The 15,159-nt window shown below is 51.7% G+C and overlaps 1 protein-coding gene across 2 annotated transcripts in view; it reads right to left on the bottom strand.

The window, feature by feature from the left end:
• The window catches only part of LINGO1 (leucine rich repeat and Ig domain containing 1), a 153,352-nt gene that overhangs the window by 119,294 nt on the left and 18,899 nt on the right, over positions 1-15,159 (bottom strand). Inside the window, exon 1 of one of the 2 annotated variants that reach the window (XM_027657738.1) lies at positions 7,014-7,036. The exons of the other annotated variant lie outside the window; for it this stretch is intronic. The gene's annotated coding sequence lies outside the window, so the exon portion shown is untranslated. Of the gene's footprint in view, positions 1-7,013; positions 7,037-15,159 lie in introns of those variants that run through there. 2 annotated transcript variants of the gene reach the window in all.

The raw sequence follows: 15,159 nt of genomic DNA, 5'->3' as shown, positions 1-15,159 counted from the left end.
GCATCCCTGGAGCACACAGGGCACCAACAGGGACCTCCCAAGTCCACAAAGGAAAAGGATGGGAGCTTTTACACGTGACATGAGATTTTCCACCCTGACCTGCTCACAACATGCACCTGGAGGGTTTGCTGCCAGGCTGGACCCAAGCACAAAGAGATGGCTGCAGGGGAGGCGTTCTCAGCCACCGTCCCCAAGCCACCACTGCTGTTCTGGAGCCACCACCACAGCTCCATCCCTGCGCATCCACAGCCACCACTGCAGCGTGGGCAGGGATGGGAGACGCACTGCGGGCGGGCAGCCATGGGAGCTGGCGCCTCATCCTCCCTACCCAGCTCCGTCCCAAGCAAGACAGTGGAATTAAGCACAAGTTATAATTAAGACTGGATGTTTGAAGAGAAACATAATCTCCGTTCCGTGGGATTCGCCGGCACAACAGTAATTAACGTCTCATTAACATTCGCCTAATTAAGCAGTTTATGAAAGTGGATAGATTTGCATACTGCTCCACTTCAGCTTCTGTGCATCCAGCTACATCCAGGCACCAGAGTTAACCCTTCCAGGGCATTCCCAACCAAATTCCCAACACTGCAAGACTCCCCAGCCTCTCCCTGTGAGGACATCAGCTGCTGTGGCTGCACATCTCACTGCACAGTGCTACCCAACACTGGGTAAAACATCTTGCCGTCGCCTCCCTGCTAGCCAAACGTCTCCTCTCCATTACCTCTTTTCCAGAGAAACCCATCCTAAGCCTTTCCAACTTTCTCCATTGGTTTTCTGTTTTTAAAACCCTCAGCTGGTTTCAATGCTTTCCCTCAGATTCTCAACACATTCATCAGGAGGCAAAAAAAGATCTGTAAGAGTTTCTGAAGATGGGGAGAAATGTCTTCTAAAACATTTTGAGCTATACTCGCTCCCAAATGTTCTTCAATGTTTAAAAACAACGACTTCAAGATTAAAGAGATGCTCTAAATTCTGAACACCAGTTTAAAAGCAAGATGCAACAGGATGTCTCGGCAGCTTCCAAAAGGGTTTTGCCATAGGGACTATGTTCCCTCTCTTTTAGAGTCTTCCCCTTGTTGGAAGGAAAGGCAAACCAGCAAACACAGTGACAACATTCAGCTGATGCCCTGTCCTTCTTGGGAACAGCAGGACAACCTTCCCAGATGGATCCTGGAGCAGCCCATCAAATAAGATGCATCACACATGCAACCCCTTTACGGTAAGTCACTTGAAGTGCTGGACATAACATTTTCTGCTGCTAATACCGGCTTTCTCTTCTGGTGTTGGATTAGTAAAGCTGCTGCATCCATCACACACTTAAAAAGACCACGTGCAAACCTGCCTCCCCCCAGAGCATCTCCTGAGGGGGAAAAATGAGCTCTCTAGTTAGTGGTTAGCTTCGAGATGAGATGCAACTTTGCAGCAAATACAGTGGGAGAGAAAAATTCATGACACAGCCTTTCATTGAAAATCAATAAAGCCCAGACCTGCCTGTGATGTACGCACTCAATTTTTTCCCTACTTGGCTCGCTGCGTCTTCACCACCAGCCCTCTTGGATCAGACCAGGTCCTTGCTGGAGGACACAGTGTCCCTGCCCACCTCTACAGGCTGGGTTGTGGTCCTGATGCCATCAGAGCCATGTCAGCGTGGGGTTGTCACCTCTCTGAGCCTGGCAGTCCCACCCTCTGGCTGCAGCAAACCATGCTCCTGTATCTGTGATCCAGTCCCACAGCATCCCTCCCCACAGCGTGGCCAGGAGCAGAAGCCCAGCCATGTTCTGTGGCAAGGGCCATTCCAAAGTTTCCTTCCATCTCACAACAGGTTCCTACAGCTACAGCAAAGTGCTGCGCCAGGGCAATGCTCCAGATTTGCAATTGGAACATCTCTGTCTTGGAAGAACATCTTAATTTTCCCCTGTCCCCAGCAGCCAAGAAACCTTCCTGGAAGTGGTGATAACCTGAGCCATCCTCCAGAGCCAAGCTGGGACATCCTCCAGCCCCACCTGAGCCCTACCCACAGGATCCCCATCATTCATTCTGTCCTGTCCCCTCTTCCTCTCTGAGGGAGGCTTTGAGAGCCCTGTGAGGCACAAAAACCCTGCAGATTTAGGTGTTAAACTCTGCCTTTAACCATTTTTCTTCCTCCCCAAATCTCCCTGATGATGCAGAAAACACTCCCAGAAGGAGGAGGGTCATGCTGTCCCTGAGCTTTGCCCACCCCCAGCTAATGGGAGACCCCAAAATTCTGGGGAGATGGAGAAGAGGCTGCTCCCTCCTGATGCTGAAGTTGCATCTTAGGGCAATGTCTCCTGCCTCCAAATCCACACTTGAGCCAGGAGGCCGGCTGAGGGATGCAGGCAGGAGGCAGACAGGGGAGATGCAGCACAGCATCCCCTCCCGCTCTGTCCTCCCTCCAGCTCTGCCTCTCCCCTTGCACCGATCCCACACTGCCGCCCTCACCCAGAGCCACCACTGGACAGATGCAAAGAGCCCAGGCGCAAGGGAAAGGAGCTGATGCCAACCCAGCCCCGTGGCTTCCTTTGACATGGGGTGGCTATGCCTGGCTCTGAGCAGAGCAGCTGAGGGGGTGCTTGGGGAGAGGTGGGTGCCCCGCTGTGCTGGGGGCTCGTGCCAGGCTCTGCAGCACAGCCTGACCTACTTTCTCCAGCAGCACAGTCACACCAGCCGCAGCAGCAGCACAGGGTTTCTTCTCTACCACATACAGACGCCTTCTTACAAACAGGCAGTGGGATTGTGGCAGGGTCCGTTCTGTACCACCATCTCACAGCACTGGCTGTCCTCTCCCTCACCTCCAGCCAATCGTGCTGCCTTTGAATGGGTGCCCTCCTTTCACTACCCTTCCCTGAAAAATTCACGGCACATCTCAGCCAAGGGGAGGATTTATTGATTGTCTTATCTGTGTCTAATCCCAGCCGGAGTGCCGCGATAAACGAAGATGGCTAAATAAAATGCCTTCCTGCAAGGTCTCTGTGTCAAAAGCATCTCGTTGCTAGCGGGGAGCAAAGTGGGGAGCAGCCCTCCAGACCCACCTATGCAGGGAAGAGTAGCCCACAGTGGCAAAGGCCATGAAAGAAAGAGTAATGTGCTGTGCTGTGAACGCCCATCTGAAGCTGAGGGCAGGGGTGGGAGACAAACCAAACCCCAACCACTCCATCTAAATCAATGGTAAGGAGTTTAAACGCTGTTTCACTGCAGTTCAGGGAGCCCTAATTCCAGGCATGACCTGAATCTCTTTGAAAAGAGAAGGGAGGGGAGAAAGGCAGGCAAGGAGGGGAGGAAAGCCAGAAATGCCAGGGATGCTAATTTGTCCCTGTTTCCTCTCTGTAGAACAGCATCTGGGACAAAAAGCGCCTGCTAAAGAGAAGGGACCCCCACAGAGCAGAGATCCAGAGGCACATGCTGGCAGCAATCCCTGTTACCCAGCCTGAACTGGAAATGCTCGATGCAGGAGTGGGCAGGATGACAGATGCTGCTGTCTTTGCAGGAAGAACCTGGGGTGCAACAGGCCCCCTCCTTGGCACCAACAAGCCAGCCCACCCCAACACGAGGAGGGAGCAGGGGAGCTCAGCCCAGACGCAGCGTGGCCATATCCAGGTCAGCTGGTGAGCCTGCTAGAAAGCACGGGCTCGAGCTATTAAAAGCACGAGGAAGATGCTGGGAGTATCCTAGAGCAGCAAGAAGAGGCTGGGATGGCCCTGCCCTCTCAGTGAGCAGTGCCGGGGTGGCGATGGGCTGCACAGGATCACAGTGGCCACACGGGACTGTGAGCAAGCACCCTTCTCCCTGGGATTTCCAAAGTAATGATCCATGAGACAGCACTGACTAAGAGTTACTGCTGGTTTTCCAAAGGGAGATGGGGTGTGGAGGAAGGGGGACTGAGATTGCCAAGGCAGGGCTGGCAGCTGGAGAGAGGCAGTTTGGCACTTGCAGCCCTGACCGAGGAGGTGGAGGAGGAGGAGGAATCACCATCTCCTGCACCCTGCTGGTCTGTGGTACCAAGTGGCAGTGCTCCTTCAGCAGGGGAGCACCACCCAGGGACCTTACTCTGTGTGGAAGTAGACATCCTGGGTGCACTGGAATGGGGACAAGCCCACTGGCCTGACAATCCTGTCATCTCCGTCAGTCTTTTTCCATACGAGGCACATGCACATGGCCAAGAGCCTTTCCCCCAGCTCTCAGCACAGCCCCAAATTCACTACAGCCAATGGAGAGAGGCAGGGTTACACCGGGCTTTGATCCCAAGCTGTTCCCACCCTTCTCCCCTCCTGCCGACCTGTGTCATGATGTCGCCCCCATTCTCCCAAGGAGAACCAGACATTGGGTGATGGGGGGCAAAAGGCTGGGATGGCTGTTCCCCGCTCCCCACCCCGTGCCCCCTGACGGGACCTGTGCGGGCGGCAGTCACTGCAGCCCTCCCCCCTCAGCCACGATTTCGGTAGAGCCTGGCAGGGTGCACAGGGAGCTGTCAGGGCACTTCGTGACTCATACAGTCATTTCTCCCTTCAAGCCAAAAAAAGAAAAGAAATTTTTTTTAAAAAAAGAGGAAACCCGGCAAACATTTGAAAAACTGGAGATAAACACAGGAAAGAGGAGATGGAGGCAGCTAATGAGGTCCCTGGCCCCAGTGTGAGGCGCAAGGAGAGCACAGATGCTTCTTGGCCGGCAGCGATCCCGCCCGTCAGGCACAAGAAGCACACAGGGGACAGCACTGCCCGGCAAAGCCCCGGCACTCCCGGCGGGGACCTGCGAGGAAGCTGCTGGGGGCCGTCCCCAGTGCGGCAGAGCAGCCAGCCTTGTGGCCAGGACTCCCGGCAGCCCTTAGGCAGCGTCTGTACAGCCACGGTAGCACAGGGATGGCAGGATACCCTGGCTCCGTGGAAATCTCACTGAGCTGCAATGAGCAGACTGGGATCTTTCCCAGATTTATTTTTCTCCCCCTGCTCTCTGAAACACCCATGAACTTAGAAATGCTCATCTGCAAGGAAGCCAGAACCACCAGCCTGATGCCATGCAGCCCCCCAAGTTTTCCCATGGCTTAGCCACCCCCTGCCCTAAGGACTGAAAAAGGAAAAAAAAAGCCAAAAAAACCTTGATTCTTTTAGTTAAAACCAAATGTGTCACCTCAGTAACAAATTGGCCTGCCTGCCTGGCAGAAATAGCTCTGTTAAAATATATAATCCATGTTACTCTTTTTGAGTTGCCTTTCCCAATTGAGTTCAAGAATGGGGAGGTTTTAAAGTCCCTGTGGACAGCGAGTCTTTCTGCTCCCTTCCCTGCACCCAGCAAGGTAATTATCTGCCAGGAGCCAGGCTGTGCCATGGCTAGTTACACCGCTAATTAGCAGAAACACCCTGGGTCTATCCCCATCCCTCTCTGCCTTCCTCCTTCCCCTCCTCCTTCTCGCCCCGGGGCACACAGCAGAGCATCTTGTGTTTAGCACCACAGCTAGGAGAGCTTTGTTCTCCTCCCTTGGGTGCCAGAGATGCAAAGGTAGCCCTGCCCACCCAAGGGACAAGGGACAGAAGGACCTCAGAAACTTATCCATTGCCTACGAGGCCACCAGGTGGATGAGGACACAGTGGGGTGCACTACTTCTGCTGGTACCAAGAGACTTACAAAGTGCATAATTTAGAGTCTGCTTCAGCATCTTCTGGAAGGATGCCTAGGAAGCAGAGGCTTCCCAAGAAGTCTTCTCTTCCCAAAATGAAAGGAAAAAAGCTCTGAGCTTGGAGACATTTAGCTCTCCACGCCTGGACTTCTCTACTTTTTCCTCCTCACGAGTTTCCCAGTCTCCTTGCTGCCAGCCGCTGCCACCAGGCAAAAGTCACATTTAAATAAGCCACCAGCTTTGTTAGAGCAGAAGGGTGCAGTGCAAGATGCCCAGTGCCAGGGTGACCGTGTGCTGAGCAGCACGGGAGGCAGCACAGCGGAGTGCTGGGACGATGCCCCTCTGGCACGTGACACGCCGGGAGGAGCATCCCCCGGTGCCTGGCCCAGTGAGATGGGAGGGAGCCATCAGAACCCAGATACCCTGCAAGGATGGCTTCAGGCTGCCAGGATGTCATGCCAGCATCCTCCTCACCAGCAGCTCTCAATGCAGATGGGCACGTTCCCCATCCTTGTATCGCAGAGCACAGACCGACTCAGTAATCTGAGGAATGCGGAAGGCAGCTCAGGCTCTCCAGATTTATGCTCATTCCTTCCTGATGCTCCAGTGCAAGACCTCCAAGGGCCCATATCACCAGGAGCAGAGACCTTGGATCTCGAGGGAGCAGCAACAGCAAGAGCCAGGGCTACTTTCAGCATGTAAGCTGGGCACCCAGCACCGAAACCTCCCAACCTTCACAGCCCGAAGCTACTTATCCAGAGCTATACCAGGACTCAGAAATGAACACCGGATCATCATTCCAGAGGATCTAAGATTTTGCTGGACTGTACACATAGGCTGTCCTCCACAGGTTCCCCTCTTGGGCTGGATATCTCACCCTGCCCCAGGGAGCCCAGGGTAGGGCTGAAATAGCCTTCAGCCATCCAGCACAAGCTCAGGGCTTTTATGTTCCCAGCGTCAATCCCTGTTCACTGCCTGCTTTTTTCAGCTTCCCCAGGAGCTGCAGAAGGGGATGAAGCTGGTCCTGCGTTCCAGGGCTGCCCCAGAGAAAGAAATCAGTGGGGCACCTCCTGCTATTAATGGGCAGGACCCCAGGCAGCCCCTGGAAACACTGAAGGTAGGATGAGCACATTCCCATCACCATAAGGAAGACAGCTCTATCCCCCCACTAACCCCCATCTTACTGCATGGCTCTGGGGACCCCAAAGGTTGGGAGCTCCTCAGAGGCTGCACCACCCCAGATGGACAGGAGGAACAGGGACTCACCCGGGCACCATTCCTGGGTAACTCAAGCTCCTCTTCCCATTCCCCCCACTCAACCAAGAGCGAGATCAGCCTGCAAGCAGCCGCAAGGCAAGTCAGCACCACGAGGCTCCACGCTCACCTGTGCTCTGCCCCTCCAGAGAGCGGCTTGGACCTGCTCAGCCTTTGCAACAAACTCCCTTCTGCAGCAAGACATCAGCCTTTGGGTGCTGCCTGCCCCTTCCACGCGCTGGCTGCTCTGCCTGCCTTGGGGATTTTTTTCCTTCTTTCCCCCCCCCCCCCACCCTGGAGCGTTTTGAACGTGCAGATGCCCCAGCTTCTTAAAATTCAGCCTGGGGGCGTGGGAAGTGTTTTGGAACATGCCCAAGCTGTCTGCTCCGTGCGTGCGCGCTGCTAAAAACGATCCACCTACTGCCCCCATCTCCTGCACCACTTGTCAGTGCCGCCGTGCCTTTCCAAAGATAAGCAAGCTTACACACGCAGCCAGGGAGCAAAGCCCCGGGAGCAATCCCACTGGGGCGGGGGGGGGGGGAAATTTCTTGGCTCAAGCACCAAGCAAACTTTTCGTGTAGCAGCTGAGAAGGAGCAGGGTGCCAGGTTGGATGGGGCCCTGAGCAACCAAGTCTAGTGGAAGGTGTCCCTGTCCATGGTAGGGCGAGTGAAAAGAGATGATCTTTAAGGTCCTTCCAACATAAACCATTCCATGTTTCTGTGATGGACAGCCCTGAGAACAATGCCCTTGAGCCAGCGCTGCCTCCATTACCTCTGCATTACAGCAAGGATGGAGCATCACTGCTGTCCCAGGGAGAAAATATGAATAAAACCAATTTACTTGCTATCAAAGGATGCAGCAGCAGGATTGAAGGTGAACACAGCCCCCTTCATTATAATGGGGGTGTCATAGTGATGGGCTGAGCTATGAACACGTATTTAGGGTAACCAGCTCGGCAGCCTGCCCAACAGCTGAGCATCCATGTGGTAGCACAGTCCAGGGGAGCATAGTAACACATCTCCTCCCAAGCAGTTCCCAAGGGCTTCACCAACAAATAATTGAGCTACAGAGATTTGACAAATTAACCTGTAAAACACTGCTGGCAAAGCCCAGCTTGTCTAAGACACTGGCAGGCAGTTGTCAGTGGGGCACCCAACCAAGGTAACAGACCAACACACACCAGTTCAAAATCTGGCTCCAGCAGCAATGTTAAAAAAAAAAAAAAAAAGTGTATAAACCGCTGAGATTGAGATCTGGTCAGGAGAGATGGGCTAAGCCCTCCTGCCACATGCATGGTGTACAATGAAGGCTCCAGGTCCCCGGGGGACAAGGACAGCAGGGCCAGCTCCAGCCCAATAGCCTGGCTCTGGATTCAAACACAAGCTGCTCAGAATTAGTGACAAGGTTGCTTTTCCTTTTGCTTTTAAATCCCTCTGGCAATCTGGCCTTCAAGTGCTCATCAATCCATTCAGGGCCATCTTTCCCCCTCCCCTCCCCGCCACATCACTTTACTGCAAATTTGAGTGAAATTGATATTTTCCTATCAGAAACATGAAATTTCAAACACACAGAACATTAGATTTGAAAGCTGCCTTTTTTTGGGAAGGTGCCTGTCTCTTTGTTCACAAAAGGACTCATTTTTCCTGGAAAAGGGCCCAGATTTTGAGTGAAAGATCAATAACATGCAGAAAACTGGTGCTTTTATTTAATTTTGCCATGATACCAGAAAGAAAGAAGGAATTCAAGGCCGAGACTGAATGACTTCAAAATATTTTGCATTTGTTTACCCCAGTGCCATGCTGGAGCATCTATTCAGAGGAGCTCAATGGGAAGGATACAGTCTTTGGGGCTCCCTTAGAGCAGAGCATCCCTTTATCACCTGCTGGTATCCCACTGGGGACAGCATCCCTGGCACCACTCCAGCCCAAACCCAGTCCTTTTTAGGAGGAATCATTAGGGATTTAACTTCTGCATCCTTTGCCCTGCCTTGTCCAAGGAGCTCCCTCACCGAAATGTTCAAGGATGACCCTATGCCCACAGTAATTATGGGGAGGAGTGAATCAAACTTTTATTGCAATTACATCCTGGATGGGGGGAATAAAAGGGGGAAAAAAAAATCCACCATGAAGACACAGCATTCAAGATGCATGCAACAGCCATGACATGCTGCATCCTCCCCGATCCATATGGGGGAAAACTAACACTTTGGCAAATTTATGAAGATGTGTGAAAGTGATTACATTCCTGAAAATATCTCAAGTGGAACGGCCTACCTGGCATATTTTGTTAGTCATGAAACACGCTCCTTCCACCGACTGTAGTTTGTGGCTTCCCATCTGCTTAAATACTTTAAATACTGAAACTTTCTTCTTTTTTTTTTTTTTTTTCCAAGCTGAAATAGCATGCCAGCAGCATAGTGCTGACTCAGGGGCACGGGACGAGGACATGCTCCCCACTAGCAAAGGGACACAGAGGATGCCACACCACAAGGGCAAGAGAGCACAGGATTTACCATGTGGGTGAAAAGTCCTACCCCTGGCTAAGAAATGCAAGAGGTCAGCCTGTGTTCGTTAATTAACTGAACTAACTGAATTAGTGTCCAGCAAGGGAGCACCAAGTGCAAACCAAAAGAATATTATTTTGGGTCAAGCGTGGACATGAAAAGGAAAAGGTTAATGGAAAGAAACGGCTCTAGTTGGCCATTTTCATTTGATTTGGCCAGAAATAAAAGGCAACAATCATAAAGTTTACAAGTCACCACTGCCAAGCCTAGATTTTAGCAAGGTGGGGTTATGGGCACTTGTTCCAGGGCAGTCACCAAGCTGATCCTGGCAATTCCTGCATTTGTGGGGAAGGATGCCCCTTTTGTCCTGGGGGAGCTGGGGAGAAGGCTCCAAGGCACCAGGGCTCACTAAACGTGGAGATACCATTGGCACCCTTCCAGGGGGACCCAGGGCTGCTTCCCCCCTGCCCTCTCCTGCTTTTAACTTAATTTTAAAGCCCTGGCTGGAGTTTCTCTGGCTGCAGTGACTGGAAGAGGGGTGGGCATGCAGAGGGATGCAGCCAGAGCTCAGCACTGGCAGTAGGTGCAAAGAAAACCCAGCTAAGACTCACAGACTCAAAGGAGATGGCCAAGGGGGAGCCACAGCAGCAGAGAAACTTCCCCCCCAAAACAGGTATGCGCAAGCCCATTCCCACCAGGGAGGTGCCCTTAGATGTGCTTGAGGAAAGTGAGGCACCGGCACAGGTTGCCCAGAGAAGCTATGGATGCCCTATCCCTGGAAGTGTTCAAGCCAGGTTGGATGGAGCTCTGAGCGTCCTGGTCTCATGGAAGGTGTCCCTGCCCAAAGCAGGGGGTTGGACTGGATGAGCTCTGAGGTCCCTTCCAACCCAGACTGTTCTGTAGTTCTGTAAACATGATCTAGGATCGTAGCACCCTGTACCCTGAGAAAACTCGGGATATCAACACCACCCAAAGATTTACCCACAGAGGGATTGTTTTGAGCCATCGAAGCAGTTATCTACTGGTTGCATGAGGAAATGGCAGTTGCATCCCTCGAAGCACCAGCGTGCAGTACTCACAGCACAACCACAGTGCAATTACTCTTTGCCTGATTATGGAGGACGATCAAAGTACAGGGAGCATCTCGGCCGAATGCCTCCTCCCCAGGGCGCGTGGGCTGTGCTGCAGAAACCCCAGCTATAGATACACATAAAGTGGAGCAGAGACCAGTGGAACATGATGAACGTTTTCCCAAATGGCAGTGCAAAGCTGAATATTAGGTGATGTATGGCAGATTTCCTCTGAGTGAAAATCTCTCCTACCGTGGTGGTGGGTTTTCACAGCTCATTTGGCTTTTCATTTGCTGAACGGCTTTGTGCTGTTTTCCCTTGCAGGACGAGGCCTCATCATTTGTGTTTTCTAACAGTTTTTTTTTTTCTTCCTCCTAGGAGAAAACCATCTCTCCTTCTGCTCTCCATGAGTCTAATTCCAATCTCCAGCTGGTGTACAAGAGTTTTGGAGTTACTCTCACTTCTCAGAGGGATAAACCACCTTGGAGGGCAGGGGCTTTTGTTCGAGGCCCAATACCTGGAGGAGGAGTTTCCCCTTCCAAATGCAGACAGTTCCTGAGAGAAATAATCTCACTGGAAATAATCCAGTGCAAAGAGGGTCTATTCCATCTTTTTAGAGGCTCTTTCTTACTGATAATTGATGAGTTCAGAGCTACCAATATCCATTATAGGTTTTATTTTACTTCTTGTTAGAAAATAAAAAGGCACTGCCTCAGAAGAGTAAAACCAGCCACAGAGACTGGAGATTGACAAGAGCTGCCTAGCAGACAGTGAGTGAAAATGCTCTGACAAGATGAAATGTTTTTTATTTCATTGAAATCACTCCCTTTCCGAATGACTAATATGCAGCTATCGCACCATGGATATTTCCAGAGTGATGAGATGTTTTTAAAATATCTCAGTGTGCCTCAAAATATCTCACTCTGGCTCAATAGATCATCCAAAACACCACCCACAGAAATCATAAATAAATAGATACTATAGTGCTGTAAAAGAGCAGACTGGCCAGGGCCAGGGCAGCATCCTTCATCGGCGAGTCAACGAGGCCACTGAACCCCTCCCCTTGGCACGTGGCTCCTGCAGCCAGGCTTTTTGGAGATGGAGACACCAAGTCCTTGTAACTGGAGCTGGACACCTCCTACTCTCCTACACCTTTGCAAAGCCATCCAGTACAGCTCCTTGATGACACAGATCTCTTCTTGAATGAGCAAATTGGATATAAGAGGTACAGTGGACTCCATGGTATGAGCAGCCACCTGCACTCACCAGCACAGTGGCCACCAAGAAGACCCACGGGGCACCCCTGGAAATCCACGTACCCCCTTGGGCACTACGCAACTGCTTCAAACCTCAAGTAGCAGCAACAAGAAACATTCCATCCTACTTCCTTCCCCTAAACACATCGCTCCCTATTGGCAAGCCAAGAGGGTGGGGAAAGGGACACCCACACCCCGGGAACAGCTGGCGCTGGGTGACGTGTCAGCGGGGGCACATCACCTCACCCTGGCTGGCAGGGCCCAGCCTGGCATGCAGCACCCACTGCAGAGCCAGGAAGCTCCTGCTCTTGAGACAAAGTCCCCAAGGGATTTCTATGGAGCGGTTGCAACACTGCCCCCCAGGCAGCTGGTTTTTTACACATTTCGAGGCACTTGCTCCAGGCTCAAAGAGAAAAACAAGCAGAAAAATGGCAAGAAGAAATCACAGAGCACAACTGACTTGTCTTGCATGTGCTCCAACCACTCTGTGCGGGGAGAGGACTCATGCCAGAGACCCATGCAGTTCTCCTCCCTGCAGGGAAGAGACCAGAGTCCCATCTCAGGTTTGGATCTCAGTGCAAGGACAACTCTGCTTGGTAACACAAGCAAAACTCCCAGACAGTCAGAATGCAGACATATGTTGAAAGCTCCCAGAATCCTGGTACCCACAGCTTAGATCCAGCCCAAAGAAAGCTGTGACACCCAAAATCTCAGCCTAGCTCAGCCCCAGCTCACCCTGGAGGAGCTGAGTCTTCTTTTTCTCTTCCCTAGGAATCAGACAACACTCTTTGTTTTGCTGATTGAAGGGAAAGAGAGCAAATCATTTTGAGGAACTGAAAATGGGCTCCTTTGCTTTTCTCAGTAAGATTAAAAAAATGGTTCAGATCACCCAGGCTGTGCTGTTCCCAAGTTGTTTCCTCTTCAGAGGCATTTACTGAAGTGCATTTTGAAACTTTGGGAGATGAAGCAGCTTTTCAGAACAGGAGTCAAAATATATCCTTTGGAAACAACAGACAAGTTGATGCTTGTCATCTTTTTTTTCAAAAGCTACTTGTCCAGCACAGCAGGAATTGGTGGTTTCCCTGGGTTCAGGGAAGGAAAACACCTTGCCATAGAAATTCAATCCTACTACTGGGGGACATGGGGAACCCAGCAGCAGGATGCTGCAGCAATGGGCCACAGGCACCAAACACCCTTCACAAAGCTCTGCCAGCTCTAGTCTTTCCTGGCAACCTCTGCTTGGCTTTTCCCTACAATTTCTCTTCTTCTCATTGGGAACAAGCAGCACTGAGGGGCTGGGGAGAGATGACAGAGATGCTGCAAAGGCAGGGGGGAGAAAGACAAGGCCCTGCATTTCCAATGAAGATAGCTGCAACATCTGTCCTCAGCCACAAATGTATTCACCCACACAGACACACTCATCAGATGAGGCTCTAAAATATTTACTGCCCAAATATCAATCCTCATAAAGCGAGGCAGCCATTTGGGCTCGGGGAGGGGGAAGGAGATGGGGCAGGTTGTCAATAATGTCATAACCACGGGCAATTTTATGTATCTCTGGAAATGGCCGAGGAACACGCAGCTTGACAGATGTGCAAATGGGTAATGCAGGCTTCCTAGTTATGGGCATGAGGATGTCAAGAGGAATAGATGAGCAGTAATTCAAAGTTATATTGGGCTTAGAGAAGTACATGGGCATCGTAATGAATGCGGGATTGGCACCAGGGTGGAGGGAGGGCTGAGGGAGGGCGAGGGGGAAGCAGCACGCTGGCCTGGGAATGCAGCCCCTGTGATGCTCTGGGGACAGGAGATCAGGGTGGATATTTGGTGGGCAGGGCCACACTGCCATGGGGTGTTACTGCAACAAGGGGTGTGTCAGTCTGCCTGTTGCTTCCTGATGCTGGACCAACCTCCAGGCTATTTCTTACTCCTTCCCAGCTACATTTGTACACAAACCCCTCCCGCCATTGTGCCACCTTTCCTTTTCCTTGCTGTGCAACTCAAAGTTTTGGCCAAATACTTGTATTTTTCACCAAGAACACCTGATCAAGAAACCAAATTAAGTTTCAAGTTTAGTCTCAGCAGAACTATAGCTTTTTCTTGCTTTCATCTCCAGACTAAAAAACAACCCTAATGCCGCAGCAAGGGCCACCGCCGCCCCCAGTGCTGCCTCCCAGGCACAGGCACTGCTCACACCTATGACTAGTGCCTCGCCCGGCATTTCCCCATCCCACCTCGGCTGTTTTTTTAAAAAGCAGCATCACGCAGACGCTCGCTACACCTCCAGCCGCACGCTGCCGCCCCCTGTGCACGCTCCCGCCCCAAACCCGTGAATGCCAGCCGCACGACGGACCACGGAGGATGGCCAGCTTCCAGCACGAGGGGCTGGAAATAAAGGAAAACCAAATTAACCGGGAATGAACGATGCTGGGACACGCTCCTCCTTGGGCGTTTGCTTTGTCGGAGGAGTGCTGCAGCACGTTGCAAAAGAGGAGCACCGGCTGGTCCCAGCTGACCTCTCTTGGGCAGCCCAGTACAGCACGCACAGACATCTCAGCTCCGCACATTTTTTTCCCTGAGATTCACGTCCTTCAGCATTTCTGGCAGTGAAATTCCCACTCTCCCACGTCCTGCGATGCTCTTCGAAAGGACACAGTCATTGGCTGCAGCGGCAGAGCCAAGCACACCCTTCCTCCCTCTCAGCTCCCGCAGAGAAGTTCATCGTTTTTCCACACCCCGGTGCTTTCAGAGTGGGGGGGAATTACTCATGAAGCCAAGCAGGCACCTCGCACACCAGCAATCCCCATAAAGGTGATTTTTCCTGTGGAAAAATCCATGAATCACTGTAAAAGTCAGTCTGGCTCAAACCAAGACACACTGCTCACCATTGTTTATTAAAAAGAATTAATCACCAATCTTTTTTCCTGGCTGATTTTATAAAATATGACTTATCCCAGCCACTCACTACTAAGTTATTACAACATCCAGCTGCACACATCCCCCACGTGTGTTCTGGGAGCTTTCCCCATGCCTCAGGGAGTGCCAAAGGGTTTTGTTAGGTCAAATGACCAATGACCAAATAAGCTTGAATTTCGAAGAAATATTTTCTACAAGTCTCAGGCTGCAGATTTTCACTCCTAGGAGACACTTCTGGCACTGTCTGTTACTGCAGACATGTTGCACAGTGAACAATCCCACTTGATTATTCCGGGGAGCCCTGGGGTGTTGAAGCCCTGGGCAAAGGGTGACACCAGGAGGAGGCAGAGGCACAGGCAGAGTAGGAGTGTGACACATAGAAGAGCTCCTCTGTCTTCCATAAAAGACACTCATAGCCACCATCCCAACCAAGCCAAGTGCAGGTAGGTGCCAGGAAGGGGAGGCAAGGTCTGGCATCATTCTGCATGGGCACAGCTGCTCTGACCCAGTGAGACAACCAAGAGGGAACA

This window comes from Corapipo altera, unplaced genomic scaffold, assembly GCF_003945725.1.
Source record: "Corapipo altera isolate COAL_440 unplaced genomic scaffold, ASM394572v1 308, whole genome shotgun sequence".
In the NCBI taxonomy this organism is placed as follows: domain Eukaryota; kingdom Metazoa; phylum Chordata; class Aves; order Passeriformes; family Pipridae; genus Corapipo; species Corapipo altera.
Note: the sequence above shows the minus strand (reverse complement) of the source record. Positions and strands in the feature narration are given on the sequence as shown.